We start from the raw sequence: 24,215 nt of genomic DNA, 5'->3' as shown, positions 1-24,215 counted from the left end.
GACAGAGTTTTAAGTTATGGATTGTTTTTCCTTATACAACTTTGGTGGTTATATAATAGACAAGTGAGTCAAGTAAGTAATATTATGTAGCCAGGTGGTGAATTGAGAATACACCTTTAAAATGTGTGTCTGTAACTTTAAGAAACACAATCAGAAGTGTTGTCACCCTGAGAGAGGAAAGGGAGGAGCTAAGAGCATGGTAGAGAAGGAGGCTCAAGCTGCAGTGAATGGTGGTGCTCCATTTTAGGATCCATCCAGAGCTATCCTAATGAAATAAGAGGTAAAAATCAGGAAATACTGAACAATATAAGGTTTAGTTGGCCTATAACAGTAGTAGATGCCTATATTGCCTTTCTAAACATGTATTTTGGATGAATCACAACCAGATGCGGGCAGATGGCATTGTTTCAGTGGGGTAGTGTGCTCCTCGTGTTCAGGCCTTGTATTTTTCTGGGTTACAGAAGCTGTTTGTCCAAGTTCTCTTGATGAAATGCTCAAGTCTTGTTGAGTAAAGCTGAGTAAATCGAGGTGAGCTTAAAAACAAATATTAAAAGAGCTCTGTTAATGGTATTAAGGTGGTATTAATGTTATTTATCTATTTTCTGTAATTAGTGCCACGACCAAATACTGTACTGTGTTCTTAGTTAGGGTTGTTTTTTAGTGTATTCATTTTTATTTTTACAATTTAATCAGAATAAAATACCCGAAAAACAAATTATTTTGTCATTTGGTGTGCGTCCTTTCCCTGGTGACAATTATATAGCTTTTTTGTTTGTAGATTGCTACAGTAAACTTGAATGGGAATGATTTCCCAAAGGTTTGGTTTGTTTTTCCTCAGGACGAAATTCCAAGTGCACCCAAAATGCATCACAACAAAGCATGTGAAAGCATTCTCTCTTCTTATTGGTCATACCTGTGTGGGGCAGAAGCCTGTAAGAAAATACAGAAATAAGGTCATGTGTACTGGACTAGCATATAATTCTGTACAGTTTAACGTGGAGCAGCAGTAGTGATGAAAATAGTTCATAGTTTAAAATGTCTGTGAAACATAGAAGCTTAAACTTTCTATATGAAAAGAATACAGTTCTGTATAAGGAGGTGAAAGAACACAGGAATACGCATGATAGTTGGGTAAGATCAAGATCAGATCATGTTAGACATATGTCAAATGCAACAAGGGTGCATCAAGGGAGCAACAGCTTCAAATGGAGTAGAGTTTAGCAGCCATGCAACCCTATTACTTCAACAGGAGCCCAATTCAAAAATCTGTGCAGGATCTGCAGAAACGAGTCAGTTATAGAATAATGAGCCAAGACCTCAAAAATCCCCCTCAAAAGTTCTGCTGAGTCAGGAAACGTAGGAAAAGTCTTAAAAGAAAAGAAGCCAGGCTTTGATTAGAAGGAGAGTAGGAGAGTACTCCTTGCAGAGTAGTCACATCTCCCAGTGCTGTTCCCAGATCTCTACTGGAGCCGACACCAGATAGTTGGGTCAGATTAAGATCAGATGATGTTCTCACCTAGATCACTTTCTCTTTGAGGGTTTTGATGCAGTTGCTGGTGCCATTATTTTAACTAGAGTTTAACTTGATTAGGTTTAAATTAAGGGGCAGAGGTGCATTGGGATTAGATCTAGAGTTGAGGTAAGGGTTAGAACAAGGGTCAGGAAGATGGTCAAGATTCAGTCATGCTTAAGAGTTAATATTAAAACTTTCTTTTTTTGGATTAAGGGTGATGATAGCACTAGTGCCAAGTCAATGGTTAGGATTAGACTTTGAGTTGTGGATCAGGTTGGGTTTACCCCCAGAGATAGAATAAGGGTTTGGGTAAAGCTGGGTGAAGTTTTGTGTATGTTTTAATGTGATTTTTACGTGATTTTCATTGTGTTGCTGCTGTCTGAGTTGTATGGGACTTTGGGTAGCTTCAGGGCACTCAATGATGGGTCAATTAATATCTGGGCATACATGCACACACACACTTCCATGCAAATAATAGTTACCAATTACTATTGGCAATTAAGAGCAGCCAATTATCCACATAGACATGAAGAGGACTTGGAAACTCAACCCAGAAAGGGACTTGAACCCAAGACCCCAGTACTGAAAGGCAGACACACTCTAAAAAACAGAGGTACGATATGAGTACTTTTTTGTACTCGAAGGTACACTCTTTATAATTGTACCCTCAAAGGTACAATATTGGTCTTTACGGGGTCAGATTTGTTCCCTCTGAAGTACAAAGTCATTTCTAACAGCAATAAGTACAAATTTGTACCATTTAACCAAACAAAAGGTACATTCAGTATTCTGCATCACTGTACTAATGAACAATATATATTTAAATTGCACATTTTTTATTTGAAAGCCAGACAATTTTGTATCATCAAGTTTTTGAGCCATATTTAGTTGATGATAATGTTTATAATCTTTATGATCTTTACTGCCACAAAAACCATGGGTACAAAAAAGGACTTTCACTGAAAGGTACTTTTTTGTGCCTCAATATAAGGTACAGCCCCAGCGACAAGCTTTGTACTCTTTTAAGTACAAATCTGTACTTATATTTCTTAGAGTGCATGCTAACCACCCAACCATCCTTTTAAGGATTGATTTGCTTTAAAACAAACAAAAAGGCCAATATAAAGAAACCCAACAATTCCACACAAATCCCACAACATCACACCAGCCCATCATTTAGTTTGTGTGGTTGGTGTTGGTTGGAAAATACAGAAACTGTGTTCTTTGGGTTTTTGGGTTAAACACTGAGCCTCCTGCTACAGACAGTAACTTCACAGAACTGATTATAGTTATGATTCTGATTATGAATGAAAAGATCTTGGCTGAATTTCATCCAGATGAAGTCATAAGCACGTCCGTAACGGCTACTGCTGCCCCTGCTCCTGACCCTGCGCGCTCCTAACCTTTCATAAAAAAAGTTGGCTTGGCAAATCTCCGCGATTATGCATTCATGAGCTCCTTTTGGACCCGTTCCAGTATCTTCAAAAGGAATCTTCAAAGTTATGCAGATGAGGATGCAGCCTCTGTTTCTGTTGTCTCCTGCAGCTCGGCTCAAATAGACCTCCAGCTATTTCTCTGCGGCCTGGAGGGAGCCGAATCGGCACCCCTGCACGCCCGTGCGTTTCCCTTATCGCGGGTTGGGGAGCGTTGTGGGTTCTGGTTTTCTCTTTAGATGGACGCTGGAGTTTCTCCGGGTTTGTTTGTGGGGGGAAAAAAGTGTTTCGGAGGTAAAGAGCTGCTGCTGAATGACTCAGAATACCGTCCACGATGTGCTCTATTTTCAAGGAGTCATTTCGATTTTTGAGGTGGCAAAGATTGGCCGTGACCCGCTGGGATTATGTGAGTGTGTGTGTGTTTGGGTGTCTGTGTGAGAGAGAGGGAGAGTATTTATCTGTGTTTTCTGACATTTTCTGCTTCTGAATAAATGAAGAGAAATTCAAAAGTACAATAGTTACCCTCGCTCACCACCGAGCCTCGCTCTCACCCTGCAGGGTGTCTTGAGGTCTGTTGCCTTGTGTGGGTGTGTGTTTCTTTCTGTGTGTGTGTGTGTGTGTGTGGGTTTTTTTTTTCTGCGTGTGTGTGAACGAGAGAGAAAGAGAAAGAGAGAGAGAGAGAGAGAGAGAGAGAGGGATGGATGGATGCTGGATGATCAGGCTCCTCAGGGTGTTCTGGATCAATCTGCTGATCCTCTGGGTGCCAGAAGCTGACAGTGATTAACATGGAGAACTCTACAAGAGACTCTGCTGCTCTGCTCATGAAACACACACACACACACACACACACACGTATTATTGCATTTATTCAAAGCTAAAACACTTGTATAATACAATAGAATACAGCATATTGTTGCTGTCCAGTTAAGATAAAAGCATCACAATTGTTGTGGATTTTTAGTTTATTGCATAATTCAAACACACAAACTTTCCTTTACACTGTGTTCAAATTTATTGATAAGTGGACCAATAGAAATTCTCTAAATTAAACTGAAATAAACAGTTTTTTACCTTGACCTGGGTCATTTTAAGGCATTTAGAGGCCCCAAGCAAAATGGGCTCCACCACATGTCATTAGACTGTCTCTGTTTTGGTCAAAAATGTAATACCGTTGTAATAAATAATGTTGGAACAAGTGAACAAGTAATAATAATAATAATACATTTTATTTTTATAGCGCTTTTCAGGATACTCAAAGACGCTTTACATTGCATAAAAAAATAAAAAAAAAATAAAAAAATAAGTGTAGTTCAAATAGCAAAGCAATGGTATAAAACACACTATAACCATCATCTGATATGTTATATTGCTGTTTTTAGGCAATTTTTTTTTAAGATGTAGGCAAAATGTGCTGTACCTCGTCTCTTTCACCATGCAAAGCACTACAAATATAACCATATAAAACTCAGTTCAGTTAAATAAACTTACGATGAGTAAAGACATGTATAGTTAATGAAATATTAAATAAAAAGAATAGGTTGATGTTTTAGTTTGCAGTTTCCATGATTTGAAAGTGAAACAAATGCCAGTTAATGAGTAGCTTTATCCATTCATGGATACTGCTGAACATGTTCCAGTCTGGTTATATTCTACTCTCTGATAATAATAGGAGGGCCCGCTTGAGAGGGACTTTTATAACAGAGTTGTTGTGTTTTGCTGTTTTGACCGTCACAGAATTTAAACAGCCTCTTGCACAGTTTGTTTTTGCATTTAAATCATAACCAGTCAGTGTCTAGGTTTTCTCTCACTATTGTAAAATTTCTGTTTTGGTTAAACATGCTTTTCATTGGTCAGTGACTTTACGGTAACACTTTCTATGAATGTCCTCTCTTTAAGATTCTATACACATACTCATAACACATTATAATGCATTCATAAGGAATAATATACATGGGTATACATATTCATGTATATTACATCATGAATTGTGATTATAATGCATTAATGACTGTGTCTATAACATTATATGTTAATACCAAGAAACTGAGTCCCAGCTTGGAGAATTATGCATTCTAAAAACACACCCTGTATATTACTTTAAATATATCTTTAACCACTCATGAATTAATCTTGTCTTGAATATAATATTAGTTATAGTCACTTATAATGTAGTATAACATGTCTTTGTGCACTCCAAGTGAAGTGACAGACTTTCATTGTGAGACTAGATTATTATTGATAGATATATACTATTTAACTTGCATATTATAAGCACAGCCTATAATGTATTATGATTATCATAAGTCATAATGCATAATAAACATGGCTATAATGGGTTAAATGGACATGAAATACCTTATAAATTCATAATAATATGTTACAAATGATACCAACTTGAAAGATACTTCACTATATCAGCTTTTCTAAGAATCCAAGCACTCTCCAGGAAGATATACATTATATAATGGAAATAGTTAATATACAGTATACATACATAGTAGAGTGAATTAAAATATTGTTAGAGAAGCTTTCTGAGGAAATTCTCTTTTGTGTTTACTGGAGGCGAGAGAGAGCTCAGCGCTAGTGAAGTGTGATTCACAATATCAGCAGAAATTATTCTGGGGATGACACCGAGCAGAATAATGGCTGTGTAGCTCCTGGCTGTGAGGCCTTGGACGCAACTCTTGTGAGAAATAAGACACGGCAGAGAGGTTCAGACCGACTGAAAGGTGAGGGTGAACCACCGAGCTCCTGCGACTTGGCCTTCACTGTTCATCCGGATTTCACAAAGATACATGACTGTCCAGAATGCTTTTCCTGTAGAGTTTTATGTGAGTTAAGTTATTTTCCACTCTGCTGTTGCTAAAAGTGAAAACTGGTGAAACAGTCGAAACAGCACTTTTTGCTTTGTCAAAAAAATAGTTGCAGATTCCCAGAAGAGATCAACGGACAGGAATAAAACGTGGTGGGTAGTCGTGGACTTTCATGGAGTTTCTCAGAATGATAGTGAGTCCTTTTGTTCTTCTTCCCAAATCAAGAACATTAAAAAGACTTTATTCTACTTTTTATTGGAGTAATTGTCCCTACGATCTAGAGAAGACGTTCTGCTAGATGCATTTGGAGCATTGCTGTGAGAATTTGCTTGCATTCAGCAGCATGTTCAGCTCTCCAGCTCATCTCCAACTCATCCCATTCTAGAAGTATTCAATAATGGAGTGCCATGATCATTCCAGAGAACACAGTTCCTGGAATAAGTTATTCCAGTTTCTCGAAATGGCAGTGAGTCTTTGTTTCATTTTTTATTCCAAATCAAGAGCACTGAAAGGCTTTATTCTGCTTTTGTTGGAGTAACTGTCCCTACGGTCCAGATACTTTCCAATACTTTCTACTATATGCATTTGGAGCATGGCTGTAAGGATTTGATTGGATTCAGCAGCCTGGTGCCATTGAGTAGTTTGGGGTGCAATTTTCTTCAATGCCAGATCATCTTTGCACTTGATCAGCACAAGATCTTGGCTTAAAAACACAGATGTTATGCCATGCCATAGCTGCATCACCAGACCTATTACTCATTGAAAATGTGAGACATGTTATTTGATGTCACAGGACTCCATTAGGAACCTCTAGAACTCTCGTTACGTGCAGAGACATCTGACATGTTACACTACTACTTCTGGACACTACTTCTGTATGTGTAGCTCAATAAATATCACCAAGAGTTCCCATATCAGTCTACAGTTTAATCATTTATTGTTCCTTGCAATTTTTAATCTCTATAATTCCATAGAACACACTTTCACTGCTCTACAACTCAATAGTTTCATATTTATCCAAACTGCAGAGTCCTATTATATTGGCAATACTTCCTTGCAGAGACCAGAGAAACTGTGGGTACAAAATAATGTAGCTAATTGTAACATTTGGACAACATATCATGTACAGTAGCAGTCAAACATTTGGACACATCACATTCTCATTTATTGTTTTTTGTTCTTTGTTTTTATTATTTTCTTTACTACTAATATAATCTAATACTTTCAATTATTTAAAGAAGCACCTTTTGCTTTGATGTCAACTTTGCCCACTATTGGCATTCCTGCCATTCTCTCTGTCATATTTATGAGGTAGAACCAGGAATGGTTCTCCAGCTGTCTTAAATGAGTTATAGGAGTTCTGGAGCCCGAGTGTTGAGCTCTTGTTAACTGCCTTTCCTAAACTCTAAGCTCCAACTCTTCCCAAACCACCTGGGTTGGGTCTGTACTGTATGTCTGGTGTTTATGGAGGCCAAACAGTGTTTAGTCTACTACCTAATAGCATCAGTGTTCTTTCATAGTTTTTAAGACTTTACTATTAATCTCCAATGTAATAAATTATGTAGTGAATAAAGAACATGAAGAATTATAAACTTTTTGCCCAGTACTGTACATCTGAATAATTATTGCTTAGAATTATCTCTTATTACTACCAGTTATAAAAGCCACAGCAAATATGCTATTAATGTTCTAAAGTTTTGGACTTGTTGCAACTTCTTTCCATTCTTACAATTAGTGGTTTCCAAGTCACTAAAGAATAAGCAAGAATGGACCATTCCGTTCACTTGCCTTTGTTGAGAGACTGAAAAAAAAAATCAAATTACATTTGGAGGTATCAGTAGAAGATAGCTGCCAAACCTGTTCAATGACTAAGACGAACCGAGCGCTTAATGTCCAAATGCCATTCCAACAAAGATGACATTTCTAAGCAATCTGTCAGCCGAAAGCTTTCTTTCAACTTAGCCAAGTTTTTTTTCATTCTAATACACTGCGCCTGTAGAGTATTAGCCCCTCAAAGGAAAGCCTCTCTGCTCTATCACTGTCAAATAAAGACATTTCAAGCTCCAATAAAGAAGTTTTGGGATGAGATTATTCTTTTTTGATAAACTGACCATGTGCATAACATTTATCCATGTTGTCTTTCAAAGCCTTCTTTTTAGCGTGGATGGCCGGAGGAGCCTGGAGTTTGAATTATTATTAATGTTATTTTCTGTATATTTTAAATGGACCCATAAAATTGGTTAAAAATACCTTTGGATTGATATTGTCCTTCTTTTCCTGGTCAGAGTTTTGGTGGGTTTAAACCTACCCAGAATTATTGGGCGCAAAGCAAAAAAAAAAAAATTGGACAGGGCATCACACACAATTGGTACCTCGAGGACAGCATGGAATGTCCCCACCAGCAGTCCAACAAGTAGTGAGGTGGTTTCTTGTGGTAAAGCCAGGTAAATTATGGGCATAGGAGAAAGGGTTGATATTGTTGGTAACAAAGAAACATTCATCGATCCACAGTTTCATGTTACCCATTACCTAGCAAGTAATCTCTGGTTAGTAGTGTATTTTTCGCACTACAAGGTGCACTGTATTATAAGGTGCATTATCAATAAATGTATATTTTCTGGTCTTTTTTCATACATAAGGCGCACTGGATTATAAGAGACACTATAAGGAACTTCTAATTCAGCAGGTCTATCCGCAAGGTAGTGAAGCTTAGATTACTGAATTTTTCCAGCACTAGGCTGGAACATTAGCATTAGCTGCTAACCGCTCCAGCAGTGCTAGCTGGGGTTAGCAGCAGGCTACAGGCCAATGCTACTACCCTCTGAATGGGGAAATAGCGATTATGGTTAGCGGATAATGCTAATTATACACCTAGCAGTGCTAGTTAGGGTTAGCAGCAGGCTATAGGCCGATAATACTCACCTCTGAATCAGAAAATAGCAGTTAGCGGGTCATGCTAATGCTACTCCCGTCCCAGTGCTGGAGAACTAACCTGAAACTCCTGTATAAAGCTGTACTTCAGTGGAGTGGCTGTACTGCTCCTTACAACCTGACTGGTAAAATTTATACATATGGTGCACCAGATTAAAGGCGCATTGAAGATTTTTAGAAAAGGATTTTAGGGGCACCTTATACTGCAAAAAATATGGTATAATGTTTTCGAGATGTTACAGTTAACATTATTAGATCATTCAATCCATTAGGTTTTCTGAATTCTTATCTATGGAATTTATTTAACATTTTTAAACATTTCTGTAACATCCCTTGTGTCAGTGTTTATATTTTTATTTTTGGGAAGGTTACTTTTAACATTTACATACTGTATTTTTATAAGGCATCTAAAATCCTTTAATTTTCCCCAAAATTGCTCCTTGTATATGAATTCAACCAGCCAGGCATTAAGGAGCAGTAAAGCTACTCTAGTGAATTACAGCATTAACTACAGACAACATTGTTCCTGAATTCCAAATAAAAAAAATTGTCATTTAGAGCATTTATTTGCAGAAAATGAGAAATAACAAAATAACAAAAAAGATGCAGAGCCTTCAGACCTCAAATAATGTTCATATTCATAAAGGTTTAGGAGTTCAGAAATCAGTATTTGGTGGAATAACCCTGGTTTTAGAACGTTTTGGCATGTTCTCCTTCACCAGTCTTACACACTGCTTTTGTATAACTTTATGTCACTCCTGGTGCAAAAATCCAATCAGTTTAGTTTGGTTTGATGGCTTGTGATCATCCATCTTCCCCTTGATTGTATTCCAGAGGTTTTCAATTTGGTAAAATCAATGAAACTCATCATTTTTTTTAAGTCGTCTCTTATTTTTTTTTCAGAGCTGTATAGAATAAGCTGATTAACGAGCTGTATAGTGAACAATGGATGGAAAACCAAAGTAAAAATAGTAAAATATTTAATATATTTGTTTAAAACATTTCCCCTTTTTTTAAAATAAGTTTAAATGCAATGTTCTACCAGATTCCCACAGGCTGATTCTGCTGCAGTCTGTAACCATTAAATTGAAAATATCTGCAGTATGACTTTCTCCTGCTTTAAATGAAGCGTTTTAGCAGTCAGCTCTGATGGAACGCTGTGTTTAAGTGATGGAGGTTAATGCTGATCAGCTCTGTTAGCCACTGGCGCAGAAAATCATAGCCTGTCTGTGGACTGATTCTGTATTCTCTCAGCTCTCTGAGATCAGCTCATTATATCCTCTGTCTGCCTATAGGGACCTGAAACTCTCGCACATTAAATAATACAGAGCCGGTCTGGAGGTGCTGCTCAGGTGCACACAGTGTATTGGCAGCTGATATCTCTGCCATATCTTTTATCACATACTGTTCATGTACTGTAGCCAAAAATGAGGAATGCAAGGGAAGCAGATTCCTAAGATCAGAAGTTTTCTCAACTGGTCTAAGGGGAACTGAGATTGTGTCTTCATAACTGGTTTAATAAACCAGGCTTTTAGTTATTATTATTAATTAGAGTTTATTGTAACACCAAGACAACTAGTAAAGTTGAAGCAGTTTCATTGAAAACTGTACTTTGGGGAGGGCTGTGAGGTACTCAGGTAACATAGAACATTATATTACATAACATTACATTACATTTGGCAGACGCTTTTGTCCAAAGCGACTTACAATAGTGATGTACAGGGGTTGGACAATGTAACTGAAACACCTGTCATTTTAGTGTGGGAGGTTTCTTGGCTAAATTGGAGCAGCCTGGTGGCCAATCTTCATTAATTGCACATTGCACCAGTAGGAGCAGTGTGTGAAGGTTCAATTAGCAGGGTAAGAGCACAGTTCTGCTCAAAATATTACAATGCACACAACATTATGGGAGACATACCAGAGTTCAAAAGAGGACAAATTGGTGGTGCACGTCTTGCTGGTGCATCTGTGACCAAGACAGCAAGTCTTTGTGATGCATCAAGAGCCACGGTATCCAGGGTAATGTCAGCAAACCACCAAGTAGGACCAACCACATCCAACAGGATTAACTGTGGACGCTGTAAGAGGAAGCTGTCTGAAAGGGATGCTTGGGTGCTCTATTGCTTTGTGTGAAAAAAACATGAAAACATAAAAAAAAATGTTTAGAAACATTTTGCAAAGGTTCCAAAAAGGTTAGCCTGTAGGAACGTTCTGAAAACATGACATAAGATAGACTTCCCAGCTAGACAAACACTAATAGACTAACACGTTAAAAGAAATATTTCCAATACTAAAACAAACAAACAAAATAAATTTAACACGAGTGATGTTGCAGCGACATTTAAATACTGTTTATTCAATAAAAAATCCAAAAAAATTGAAAAGTAGGAAATCTAAGAGCATTCAGAAGCTCGACCGATTAAACAATGTTAACTGTATTGTTCAGAAAATGTTTTACTAATCAAAACATTAAAAGTAACGTTCCCAAAACAAAACAAACAAACAAACAAAAAAATATATTAACAGTGACATTGTAGCGATATTACCAGAACATTTAAATACGTTCAATAATAAAACGTTCTAATTTCATATACAAAATTGAAAGACTGGTCAATTGCACATCTTGCACAGTTGCTTTAGGGCATGTTGTTGTGTCTTTGGTATCATAAGAGCTTAAAAAATATGCCTTGCGAAGCTCAAAACAGGCAAAAGGCATGAACTAATTCTCTTAATTAATCATGGGTGTGTTGAAGCAACATTATCACTTCCAGAAAACTTGACAGATTGACAGATTAATTGTACATTTCCAAAAACTAAGGTTTCTACCAACTAGTTAAGTTTGGTCAGCTTGATCATGCATGTAGAGCAGCTAAGCCATAAACTTTCAGCAACACATACCCTATTCTGGTCAAGAAAGCAAACAAGCTGGACCCAGGGTCCCAAGAAATCTCTGGTTCAAATCCCTGTCATGCAGCTTACCATCAGCTGCCGGAGCCCTGAGAGAGCACAATCGGCCTTCTTGCTGTTTCTGGGTGGGTAGAAGGCACTCTTCTTTCCCCTCATCACTCCAAAGTTGATGTTGATCAGCACAAGGTCTCTGTGAGCTGATGTATCAGTACCTAGATGCGGCACTTTCCTCTAAATGCGCTGTGATGCTACTCGGCAATGCTGCATCAGCAGCAGTTCTAAAAGAGCTGGTGGCTGACTTCACATGTGTCGGAGGAGGCATGTGCTAGTCCTAACCTACCTTGTGTTGTGGCATCACTAGTAATGGGTGATATACAGCTGAGTAGCAGCTGAAATGGTGGGACAATTGGCCTAGCTAAATAGGAGAAATGGGGGAAAAAAAGAAAATAAATGTATTAAAAAGAAAAAAAAATGATGGACAAGCAAGTACTATGTAGCTTAGTTCAAGCACTGATTAAAGAGGGGTGCTGGCCTGCTACCCCCAAGCAGAACCCCCCGAACTCCAGCCCCAAGTTCTCTGAGTTCCTTCATCCTCGGCTTCAATTACACTAAAAAGAAAGTTCAACTTCCAGCGCTTAGTATTTTATAGCTGTCTGATATCAGCACAGAACCTAATTAAACGGCACAGCCAGACAATGAGAGAAATAGAAAAGGGCAAACTGATAAATGTGCGAATGCTATATGAGGGTAGTAAGGGCTACTTAACCACTCCCGTCAATATCTGACCTTCAAGGTCTGCTTCGTTTTTTCCATTTTTATGCTCTGTTATTGATTTCGCTATCATCCGTCCATGTCAAAGCAGATAAGTAACATTAACATTTCCTTAGCCTTTCTTTTATAACTCAAATCCATCTAATCAGAATGTAGCGAGGTTAATGGACTTGGGTAAAAAAAAAAAGAGCTGCATTGGATTTTTCTGCAGAAAATCTATTAAAAGTTGGAAAACTTTGCAGGTTGTGTAATACATAATGGCACTGTTATGCATTGTTCTGTTGGGTGATGTAGAGACTATACACTATACTCTCCGGAGACATGGGATTTTTTTACACACTAAGACTGTTCTGTTGGGTCATGTACAGGGGTTGTACAATGAAACTGAAACACTTGGTTTTAGACCACAATATTTTTTTTTTTCCTGACGGACAGTTATGGTGGAAACAGAAGAGTTGAGGTGCATATTGAATTTCCATTGAAGATTTATGTATTTTGGATACAATCCGGGTTAGCACCCGAACATCCCTTTCAGACAGCTTCCTCTTACAGTGTCCACAGTTAGTCCTGTTGGATGTGGTTGGTCCTTCTTGGTGGTATGCTGACATTACTCTGAATACCGCGGCTCTTGATACGTCACAAAGACTTGCTGTCTTGGTCACAGATGCGTCAGCAAGACGTGCACCAACAACTTGTCCTCTTTTGAACTCTGGTATGTGACTCATAATGTTGTGTGCATTGCAATATTTTGAGCAAAACTTTTGAGCTTCTTACCCTGCTAATTGAAACTTCACACTCTGCTCTTACTGGTGCAATGTGCAATTAATGAAGATTGGCCACCATGCTGCTCCAATTTAGCCATGAAACCTCTCACACTAAAATAACCGGTGTTTCAGTTTCATTGTCCAACCCCTGTAAATCTCAATACACTCTCCTGAGATGTGGAAAATCTTTATACAGTATTATCATAGTTTTTACACAGTTAGGGCCCTATCATTTACGCCTTGTGCCCAAACCGTTAAATTAGCGTCAGAGTTTAGGAATAAATCTGCACTGATGGGTGTGGTGGTCTGCAAATGAGGTGAGTTCAGGCAAATTTCTGGCGCGTTGCTATTTTGGCGGCAAAAACACACAGGTGCTCCACTGACTGAAATGAACCTAGACAACAGTCAATCACCACAAGTTAACAGCACCACCCCAGATAAAAGTCACGTGAATGCTTCACAGAGTATTGTGGTTTGTTTGATACTTACTACATAATGCATTATGTGTTCCTTTATATTCTGGATGATTTCAGTATTAATTTACAATGTAGGAAAAAGAAAAAAAAGAAAAATATTGAATGAGAAGGACTGTAGCATCCGCAGGAATGTGGAACAGCCTGTTGAAGTGAGTTAACATTGCTTAGCATCCTGCACAGCATTAGCATTTGACCTCCAGCCTGAAAAATGCATCCCACAAAAACACAAATAAGCCGCTTGCTGACTGCACGGCTAAAGTTTGGATAAAAGCATAAGCGTTCCTTGATTTTAATAAACCGTAAGCAGTCTGTGAGGGTTCCACTGAGGGTATCTCATCCCAGGAGAACATTTAGTGTCTAATTAGTTATTGTTGCTGTTGTTATTGTTGTTGTTTCTGCCAGTCATGAATAATAAAATGTTTAAGAAGCCTAAGCTGCACTCGTCTAATGTAGTAACTACCAAGGGACGTGGAAAGCTGATGATGGGCTTTTTATCTCTGGCTTTTTTTTTTTTTTTTACATTTTAAGCAAGGTTTCTTTTAAAATCTGAAACATAATCATTTTGTTTCTGATTATGCACTGGGGTAATCATTACTTTAGCCCCCAGAGACGGAAGCCGAACATCAGCGCAGGATCAAACCCTCACCATTATCACAACACACCTTCACGCTTCTCCACCGGTCCACATAATCCAACAGCCACTGGCAGACAGACGAAACAAAGCAAACAAATATATTCTGCACACCAAAGGCTGTCAGACAGAAACACAAACAACCCACCTTCCATACACTTTCAGAACAAGAGGAAAAGAAAGAAATAAAGAAATGAATAAAATAAAAGAGCAGCAGACAATTGGCACAGGTATTTTTAGACAGGGTTCTATTATTAAGTAAAAGTTCCAGTTGTTAAGAACCAGAAAACAAGGCTAAAAACATGTTCCTCTCTTCTGCCAAACAAACTCACTCACTAATCACCTAAATATTGTGCCAAGGAAACAAATGAACACACTGTTATTATTGGGAGAGCTTGCTTTTTGAAAAGCTTACATCTCAAACTGAATGACATCAAAAAAAGTCTCTAACAAAACCCTAGAAAAAAAGAAACTAAGACTTGCTGTCTTGGTTACCCTGCTAATTGAACCTTCACACTCTGCTCTTACTGGTGCAATGTGCAATTAATGAAGATTGGCCACCAGGCTGCTCCAATTTAGCCAAGAAACCTCCCACACTAAAATGACAGGTGTTTCAGTTTCATTGTCCAACCCCTGTATGTTCAGATTGCAGTTCGTGACATGAGGAAGTAATTAGTGGAGAACTGATTAGGTGTTGCTTGATTACATACTAGTAGGTTAATAAGCACTTAGGCTCTAGTTAATGAAGCATCAAGTATATACTAACTACAATAACTGATGATTGCTTACTGATTAATTACACTTCAGTCAACATGTAGTATTATAATACTGAGGAGTAAGTAATGAAGAACTATGATGGTAACTCTTTATTACTTAATGCTTAGTTAAGAAGTACTTAAGCATTAATTAAAAAAGAACAGAATTGTAAAGTGTTACCGTTAAATCTAAAGACTCTCCTTCCAACTGTTTCAGTTACACTAACTCATTCCAACTGACTCATTTTGGATGGAGGTCCTTAATTCCACTTCTAGCAAAAGACTCTAGAGACAAATACTGTATGCAATAAGAAACATTTTATTCTTAATAGCGAGTGTTATTAAAAATTAAAAATTAACATTGGCCAGTTATAAAGTATTTGGCGAAAACCCTGTCAAAAGCTCAGGTCTCTAGCATATGGATCCATGCAGATCATTGCTTATAGGTGTGGCGGGGGTGGAGCCTATCACCTAGGCAACCACAGAGACCAAACTGGACCATACTGGAGCCAAACCTAAATACTTATACAAAATACACATAAACTGATTCTCTTAACTAATCATGGGTGTGTTTTGGGCGTGTGCCAGTTGTCATACCCTTTAAGAACCAGATGCCCTCTGACCTTGGCACATTATTATTTTAATAATGCAATGCTTTGTGCATCTCAGTAGAGGATACTGACCTGCTTGTTCATGCTGTAAAGGTGAGCCAGCAGGTAATTTAGTTGAACAGAATGCTATTTTATAATTTTTCTGTTTGTTGTTGATGTAAAAGCTGGATTTGCACACTGCAGCGCATTGTGTGTGTGCGTGTGTGTGTGTGTGTGTGTAATGAGCGGAGGTGTTTGTATGTTGAGCACATGCCTGCGAAAATGAGATAGGATTGGGCGTCTGACTGTTGACTCTTGTCAGGGTTTTAATCGGTCAATGGCACACCTGTATTTCCCACCACCAAGATACAAACACACCAGATATTTACCTGAACACACCTTACTTCCAGACCACCAAGCCCATCAGTGTAGATTTATTCCTAAACTCTTAAGATGCAATTTTAATGGTGTTATTAATAAAAGTTACTTTTAAGGAACATGCACATTTATGTCTTGTTTAGAGATGGAAAGATTGATCAGCTATATATCTTCATTGCCTGATTGTCAGCTAAAATATGCAATATTTCACTAATTAGCAGATCCTGAGATCCAATTGAATCATAATTAATATAACTAATATAGCAATTCTAAGTGATTTCCACATAACAGGCCCCCAACTGTTTGCTAATGTAGAAAGAGAAAAATAAAATAATCATTCACACAGAATAAAGCAAAACAACAAGAAGACATTAATATCCACCGCATAATTTGTGCAACTTAAAATAAAGTATTATATCCTTTTTCATCTTCATCTATCTCCTTTTCTTAATCACTGAAAATGAAAGAGATATGGACTCATCTAAAGCTGCAGATTTCCTCGTATTATAAAATAATTGTGCACGTTTCTGAGGTGAGAACATATTGAAGTGATTAGTGAAATTATGCTAAACATGCTGCCACTTTTCTGAAACTCATTGACTCTGATCCATCACTTTATTATCTCCTGATAAAGCTGGTAACAGGGCTGAGTGTGTTTCGCTAATCAGTAACGAGCTTCATCATTAGAACAGCTAAAATCGACTCGTATTAGTGTGTAAATTTAGCCTGATTTCATCCCAGAGTGTTCGTCTATTTGCTCTGCGTTTATAGACACGCTCGGCGAGTCCGGAGTGGAGTCTCTTTGAGTTGTGATATATAAAAGTTTTCAATAAAGGAATAATGATGCGATGGGAGCGATGTGGTTGATGATACGCGAGCGGGCGCTGAGGCAGCTGCTGCCGAGAAATCCCCAATCACTACAGCGGCCATTATTCATCATGCCATAATTAAGGCAACAATGATTTTCATCTCAAAATCAAATTAATCACTTATTTCACGCTGGTGAGCCCTTAATCATTCTGAGACTCGTCTAAATTGTGTTGAGCTGTGTGTGTGTGTGTGTGTGTGTGTGCGTGTGTGTGTGTGTGTGTGTGTGTGTGTGTGAGTGAGCTCAAGTGCTTAATCATATTACGTTGGACGTGTCTGTTAAACGGATAAGTGTAAACAGGTATTTTGTCTCTCACACATTATATAACGTCCAAATGTTTGTGGACACTCTTTCTAATGAATGCTCGCTCAGCAAGTGTGCATTATTTTCTATACGTTGAATCCATTGCTGATACAGATGTGAAAATGCACATAGCTTGTCTTGCCCCTGGATTTAAGAAGTATATAAAAGACACAAAGATGCCTAATGCCAAGCATGGACTACATGGATGTTAACAGTGTTGCCAACTTAGCGACTTTGTTGCTATATTTAGCGACTTTTCAGACCCTCTGGCAACTTTTTTTTGTAAAAAAAGTGACTAGAGGCAAATCTAGCGAGCCCCCTATTTACAGAGCAGGATGTAAATATAAATGTGTTTTTCGTGTGACATGAAAAGAAATCACTGAATTTAACTCACACAGTCTCACTCACTCACCTTATTCACCACATAGCCTGTCACTCACCTCGTCCACAGTGTCTGACTCTTTGTAAAAAGCTAAACATCTGTTGAACCATTGAACAATTCATCTGTAATAGGTTTAAAAATAAAGAAAACTTAAAAAAATAAATAAATGAAAAAAAAACAAACAAACAAAAACTGCTGCTCTTCTAACAACATTTAACAACATAGCAAAAAAAACTGATTTATGTTTACGTTTACGTAAAACTGAAGTTATTGTAAAAAAAGAAAAAAACTGCCTATTTAAAAAAAAGCAACAGAAGTTGTTCATTTGTTAGAGTTCATTTGTAACATTTCTAACGTACTTTGGGTGTTTTTTACTCACTTTTTCTCTCCAAAAATCTTAATCCTTTACAGCTTCAAAAACATGTATTATGCAAATTAGACAATGTCGTAATTTAGCGACTTCTAGTGACTTTTAGAACAGCCAATACCTACTTTCCTTACTGAAGAGTTGGCAGCACTAGATGTTATAGACCAATAGGGCAGTATTGAGCTGTGGAGCAGTGGGTAGAACTAGTGGGTGTTCTCTTGAACGATGGAGCTCCAATAATTTGGAATGGGATGAGGTGGCAAGTTGGAATAAGGTGGGAATTTAAAAAAACAACATCCTGACCTTACTGATGCTCTGAACATTGTTGAATGCAACCAAATCCCCACAGCAATGCTCCAAAATCTAGTGGAAAGCCTTATCTGGACAGTAGTGTCAGTTACTCCAACAAAATCAGCGTTAACGTATTTTAAATTAAACTTATCCTGTACAACTGAGGTAACTCTTGCTCTTCCTTTCTTCGGGCGGTCCTGATAAAAGCCAGTTTTATCGTAATGTTTTTGGTGATTTTATGACTGCAATTGAGGATGTTTTAAACGTTTTTTGGCAATACTGACCTTTATTTCTTTATTTCTTGATTTTCTTCACTTAGTTAAGTAGTTCTTGCCATATTATGGATTAGAGTATTACTCAAAGAGGACTATTCACTGTATACCTGTAACTCTACCTCACAACTTTACAACTGATGCTCTCAAACACATTAAGAGGCAAGAAATTCAAGTAATTAACTCTTGAAAAGTTCAGCACAGCTGTTAACTGAAAGCCTGAATTCCAGGTGACTCTAGCTCATAAAGCTGACTGAGAAAATCCAGCCAAGGTGTGCCAAGCTAAATCTAAGCAAGAGGTGCTACTTTGAAGAATGTTTTCTTCATAGATTGGATGAATTTAGTATTTATTTACAATACACACATTTTTTAAAATACTGAAAAAACGATTAATTTTACTTTTGACTGAAACTTGTTCTGAACTCAGACTCACACAAATAAAGACTCCAACTCCCAGCATGCACTCACACCGGACCCTCCTTTACTCTGCTCACTTGATGCTAAGGTGTTCCCGCTCTCCGAGCTTCTGATTGCCCACACCTTTGTATGTTTGTATAAATACCCCTTTGTTTCAGTAGCTCGTTGCCGAGTATTGGATCTAGTTTGCTAGCTCTTTTACTAAGCGTTTCTTTTGTTCGTTTTTCTTGTTACCTTATTTTTATGTTTTTTTGACCACTTTCTTGCCTTGTCCTACCCTTATTTTTGTATTTAGACTTATCTTTTTGCCTTGTCCTTTACCTGTTGGATTTCCCGTGCATGACCCTTTTGCCTTCTCGCTCTGGTATGTTGTTTATTCCTGCTGCCTTCCTGTTATTAACCGTGCTCATCCCTCGTAACACACATAAGCTTAACCAGTTGGTTTATTAAACGTTATCTGCGTCTACCTCACGCCTGGCCTGCATTAAACACATGTGTTATAAGTCATACAGTGAAACTGTGCTGTTGCTCAATACTGCCTCCACATTAGATTATTATTTAAGCAGATTATATTATTATTTAATTGATTTAATTGATTGAGTTTTTTGATAGTATTATAATCAGTTGGGATTTTAGTTAGGAAGGGCTGATGATGTATTTATTGCATGCAGTGCTGAAATCTAAACACACACACACACACACACTATTCACATTCTATTTTTCTCTCAATGGGGAGTTGAGTGTTTTGCTGCTCTATCCTACAGCGTCTCTGCCAGCTAATCAAAGATGTCATCACTGACCTTTCGGAAGCTACAAAGGCAAGAATGCTTCAAACCACACACACACACACATACACACACACACATTCTTCAGACTTGCAAATATATACCCTTGTGCTCAGGCCTGGGCTGGTAAATACTGCGCATATTTTCTCCTCTTTAGGTGGGAAGCAGATATCAGATATACGTACATGAACCTATTGACACCGTGACTAGAGGGGTATAAAACCCCCAGTACTGAGCTTGGAAACAGTACAACTGTGACGGAACTTCATGAATGAATGAATGAATGAAATTAAACTTATATAGCACCTTTCTAGAAACCCAAGGATGCTTTTCAATTTACACGTATTACACACAACCATTAATACTCAGCACTCATCCACACACCAGTGAGAAGGGACAGCCAATAGCGCACAGCGTACTCTCAACCGGAAACAACCATCCATCTGAAGGACTGCATCAGGTACTACAGCATTTACCAGGACAGAGTGCCAATCCATATCTATACACACACAATCATGTACAATGCATATACCCACACATACATACACAAATTAATAAAAAGTATTACATTTTTTTCGTTAATTTTAGAGTAATTTAACTGATCTCCATGTTTTTCGACTGTGGGCGGAAACCCACACAGACACGGGAAGAACATGGAAACTCCACCCAGATAGGGACTTGAACCCAAGATGCCAGTGCTGGGAGGCAAACGTGCTAACCACTAACCACTACAGTACTCTTGGATGGGATGAAGTGGAGTGGTGATCATTCAACATCTTTACTAACCTCACTAACGATTGCAATCAAATAATCACAGAAATGTTCCTAAACCTAGTATAACACTTTCTCTGAACAATACAGAAATGATCTCCAACCAAAGCAGGATAAACTCTTTTTCAAATCCCATGATTTTAGAACACGTTTTACCAATCAGACATTCACTATATTGTCCTTTATGTCATCACCTAAAGCCCTGACCGATTGGACCAATGGGAAGGCTTGGCTGTGCATACATACATACTACATACAGCTTTACTGTAGGATATGTCCATGTTTTGCAGAGTTTAAATGTGTTTAACCCTTATATTGTGTTAGAAAGCTGTTTACACCTGTGGTGTTCGCGGGTCAATTTTGACCCGTGATTTGAAAATGCTTGAAAATGCTTAAAGTCACCAGTTTTCTTCCAATATTGTTTTTCAACTCATTGTTGGCTTAGTATACATTCATATAAATGGAACCAGTGTGGGAAATTTCTTTAGTTGGCTCCACAGACACATTGTTTTAAAAAGTACCACTCGTTTTTGAATGCAAAAACTATTTAAATTCACAAAAAATATTTGTCATACTTATAGACTGAGTAATTAGAAACTGTAAATGTGTTATAGACCTATATTAGAGTACACCTACCAAAGAAAAAAAAATATTATTTAAAATTATTAACAATAGTGACATCTTTGGTGTTTCGGGTCAAAACTGACCCGCATAGATAAATAGTAGGATAAAGACAACAAGTGTTCAAATTTCTTTCCATAAAACCAACTTTTATTTAACCATAGTAATTAACCAAGCAATTTAACTTTAACAAATCAACAATGACCAACAACAGTGTGTGTGTGTGTGTGTGTGTGTGCACCTGCATTAACCATAAACTGAACATTGAAAAATAATATGATGTTAGTGCAGGTGAGTCACTCTGAATGAACTTATGAACTTATGAACCATGAAACTTAGCATCAGAAACTTTAACTGTGTGTGTGTGTGTGTGTTTGTGTGTGTGTGTGTGTGTGTGTGTGTGTGTGTTCAAATGCATGAATCACAGTATTTGATGGTTATTGTGTGCTCCGCGCAAATGAATTTCTTGCATGTGTGGCAAGTGGTGTTGGACTTCCTGTCCTTTTTGGTGGGGCAGGACTGGCACCTCTTCCTCTTGCTGCTCCTGGAATCTCCTCCCTGGTTTGTATCACAGGATGATGATGTGAGTGTTGGCTGAAGCCCTTTCACCAAACGAACAGACACTTCGGTTCGGGGCAGCCTCTTTCATCTTTCGATGTAGGGAGAAACCAGAGACTTGCCCAACTCCTCCAGCAAAAGCCTCCTCTTGAAAGGTTTTTCTCCATTCCATCCTGGATCTATTTCAGTCCACACTACATATGCGTTGTATGCCGAAACGTCCAGCATGTTGTAGAACACAACCACTGGCCACCTTTTTGTCCCCCGCTTGCATGTGTATGTGCCGGTGACCTTGTCCAGGTTGTCAACACCGCCTTTGTTCTTGTTGTAATCCAGGATCATGTCTGGCTTCTTGTCCTCCCTACTGCTCACACCAGCATCCCTGTGGAGAGTTGACATCAGAATGACATTTTTGTTATTTTTGGGACAGTAGGAGACAACTGTGGTTCTTTCTGAGAATGCAAACTTGGATGAGAGAGGAGCCCTGTCTTTCGTTCCAAGAAGAGCTAAGGGAAGCTCAGGTTTGTTCTTCCTGACTGTTCCCACCATCGTCAGCTTCCTCTTTAGAAGCTCTTGCGCAAGGTCATAGGAGGTAAAAAAATTATCACAAGTTATGTTGTGCCCCCGAAGACCCTTGGTCATGTCCAGGACGACCCGCTTGCCCTGGTTCTTCTCTGGCACTCCGGTGGCAGATTTTCCGGTATATATTTGCATATTCCATGCATAGGCAGTTTTTGCATCACATGCTGCCCATATTTTGATCCCATATTTTCCAGGCTTGCTTGGCATGTACTGCCTGAAGGGACAGCGGCCTCTGAAAGGGACTAGCCGTTCATCCACTGTCACCTCTGGCCCAGGATTGTACACAAAGGGTAAATTTTCCACCCATTTGTCCCAAACCTCCCTGATGGGAGCAAGCTTGTCATTCTCACGACGAGCAACTCTGGTCTCCCTGTTGTCAAAACGTAGCACTCTTGATAACACATGAAAGGCTTGAAGGGACATTGTGGCACGAAAAATAGGGCGTCCTGACTCACTATCCCATAAGCTGGCCGTAGCTTCATTACAGGATCTGGACACCCCCGCAAGAAGCAACAGTCCCATGTGAGCATCTAGCTGTGTTTTGTCCATCTCCGTCCAGCTATCACCAAACACTCTTCTCCCTTCCATGTTGGTCATCTCAAGTAGGATACTCTGAATAGGTCGTGGAAAGAACAGTTCAAACGTTGACTTGATGTCTTGGGCGTGTGACACAGCGTATCTAGTAGGCCCTGGAGTCATTCTGAGGATGTTTTCCATCGGTGCCCTGGCTTGGGTTTGAGGAGGGCTTGATAACCATGAAATGTCACCTTTTTTTTACTTGAAGACCTCTCCTTGAGCATCTGTGACATCTGGGTCCTCCTCATCAGATGTTTGGTCTTGTTCAGGGTCATACTGAACATCATCCTCCTCCTCAGACACATCCTCCTCAGCTTCACTTTCCTCTCTCTCCTCAAGATCACCATCATTACCAAAGATATGATCTAGCACCTCATGAACAGAATACCTTTTGCTCATGTTGACTGATACTCCTACAGAATTCAACTAATAATATCCCACCCAAACCCTCTTTATATGTGCCAATGTTTGTTTATAAACAATGTATCAATATGCTGTGAGAAAGTTTTAGTTCATGTGGGTAGTGGTGTTTGTGTGTGTGTGTATGTGGGCCAATGTTTGTGTGCCTGTATGCATTTTCTATATGTCTCTGTGTCTGTGCATGTGAAAGAAGCTTGTGTGTGTGTGTGTGTGTGTGTGTGTGTGGGTGGGCCATAATTGGGCATATTGGGCCACAATTGATCCTCAGAGCAACCCATAGCTTTAAGGTGATGCATAAAACAGCCAGTATTCTCTGCCGGGTCATTTTTGACCCGTAACACCACAGATGTAACTTTTTTTTTGAGACCTTTTAGAATTTACTAAAAAGGTAAAAATGTATATTTCTGCATTCAATCAGGTGTATCTGAGGATTAGATGAAGCCTCATTCCAGAACAAAAAAAGCAAATGGTAATTTTTACACATTTAAACTTGAAAACGGGTCAATTTTGACCCGAACACAATAGAAGGGTTAACTAAACCAAAATTATATTTTAATCATTTTATTCATCATTTTTGTCCATCTTAAAATGCCCTCTGGGTTCCCTCCTTCCTTCTTTCCTTTAGGTGAATAATTTGCATGATTGTGAATGATTAATCCTAAACTGTTACGAGGATTAATAACACTCATGCTATAAAGCAGCTGCTGATAATCATATACAGTATATCAGTGAGAATCGGAAGACTGGAGAGAGAAAATTGAACGAAATAGGAAAAGCTGACCTTCACAGCCTCTCTCTCTCTCTCTCTTTCACTTGCTCTGTTCAGGTGATGGACAGTCAGCGGGATGGCTTTTTAATGATGTCTCATACAACATTAAGCTAATGGCAGTTAGATTGGACAATGTGACCTCCTCTCCTTATCACCACAGTGCCCAACATCTCCCTCGCTACCTCTGTAAACACACACACACACACACACACACACTGTATAAAATAGGGAGGTCGTGGGCAGATTCTGTTCAATCAGTTCAAATCAAAAA

General features: G+C 38.6%; 1 pseudogene; it reads right to left on the bottom strand.

Annotated features, from left to right (window-relative positions):
* Positions 1 to 21,447: 21,447 nt before the first annotated feature.
* Positions 21,448 to 23,251, bottom strand: LOC111193459 (piggyBac transposable element-derived protein 4-like; annotated as a pseudogene).
* Between the last annotated feature and the right edge of the window lie 964 nt (positions 23,252 to 24,215).

Source organism: Astyanax mexicanus, chromosome 10 (assembly GCF_023375975.1).
Source record: "Astyanax mexicanus isolate ESR-SI-001 chromosome 10, AstMex3_surface, whole genome shotgun sequence".
Taxonomy (NCBI): Eukaryota; Metazoa; Chordata; class Actinopteri; order Characiformes; family Acestrorhamphidae; genus Astyanax; species Astyanax mexicanus.
The sequence above is the reverse complement of the archived record's forward strand: the minus strand, read 5'-3'. Positions and strand labels throughout refer to the sequence as shown.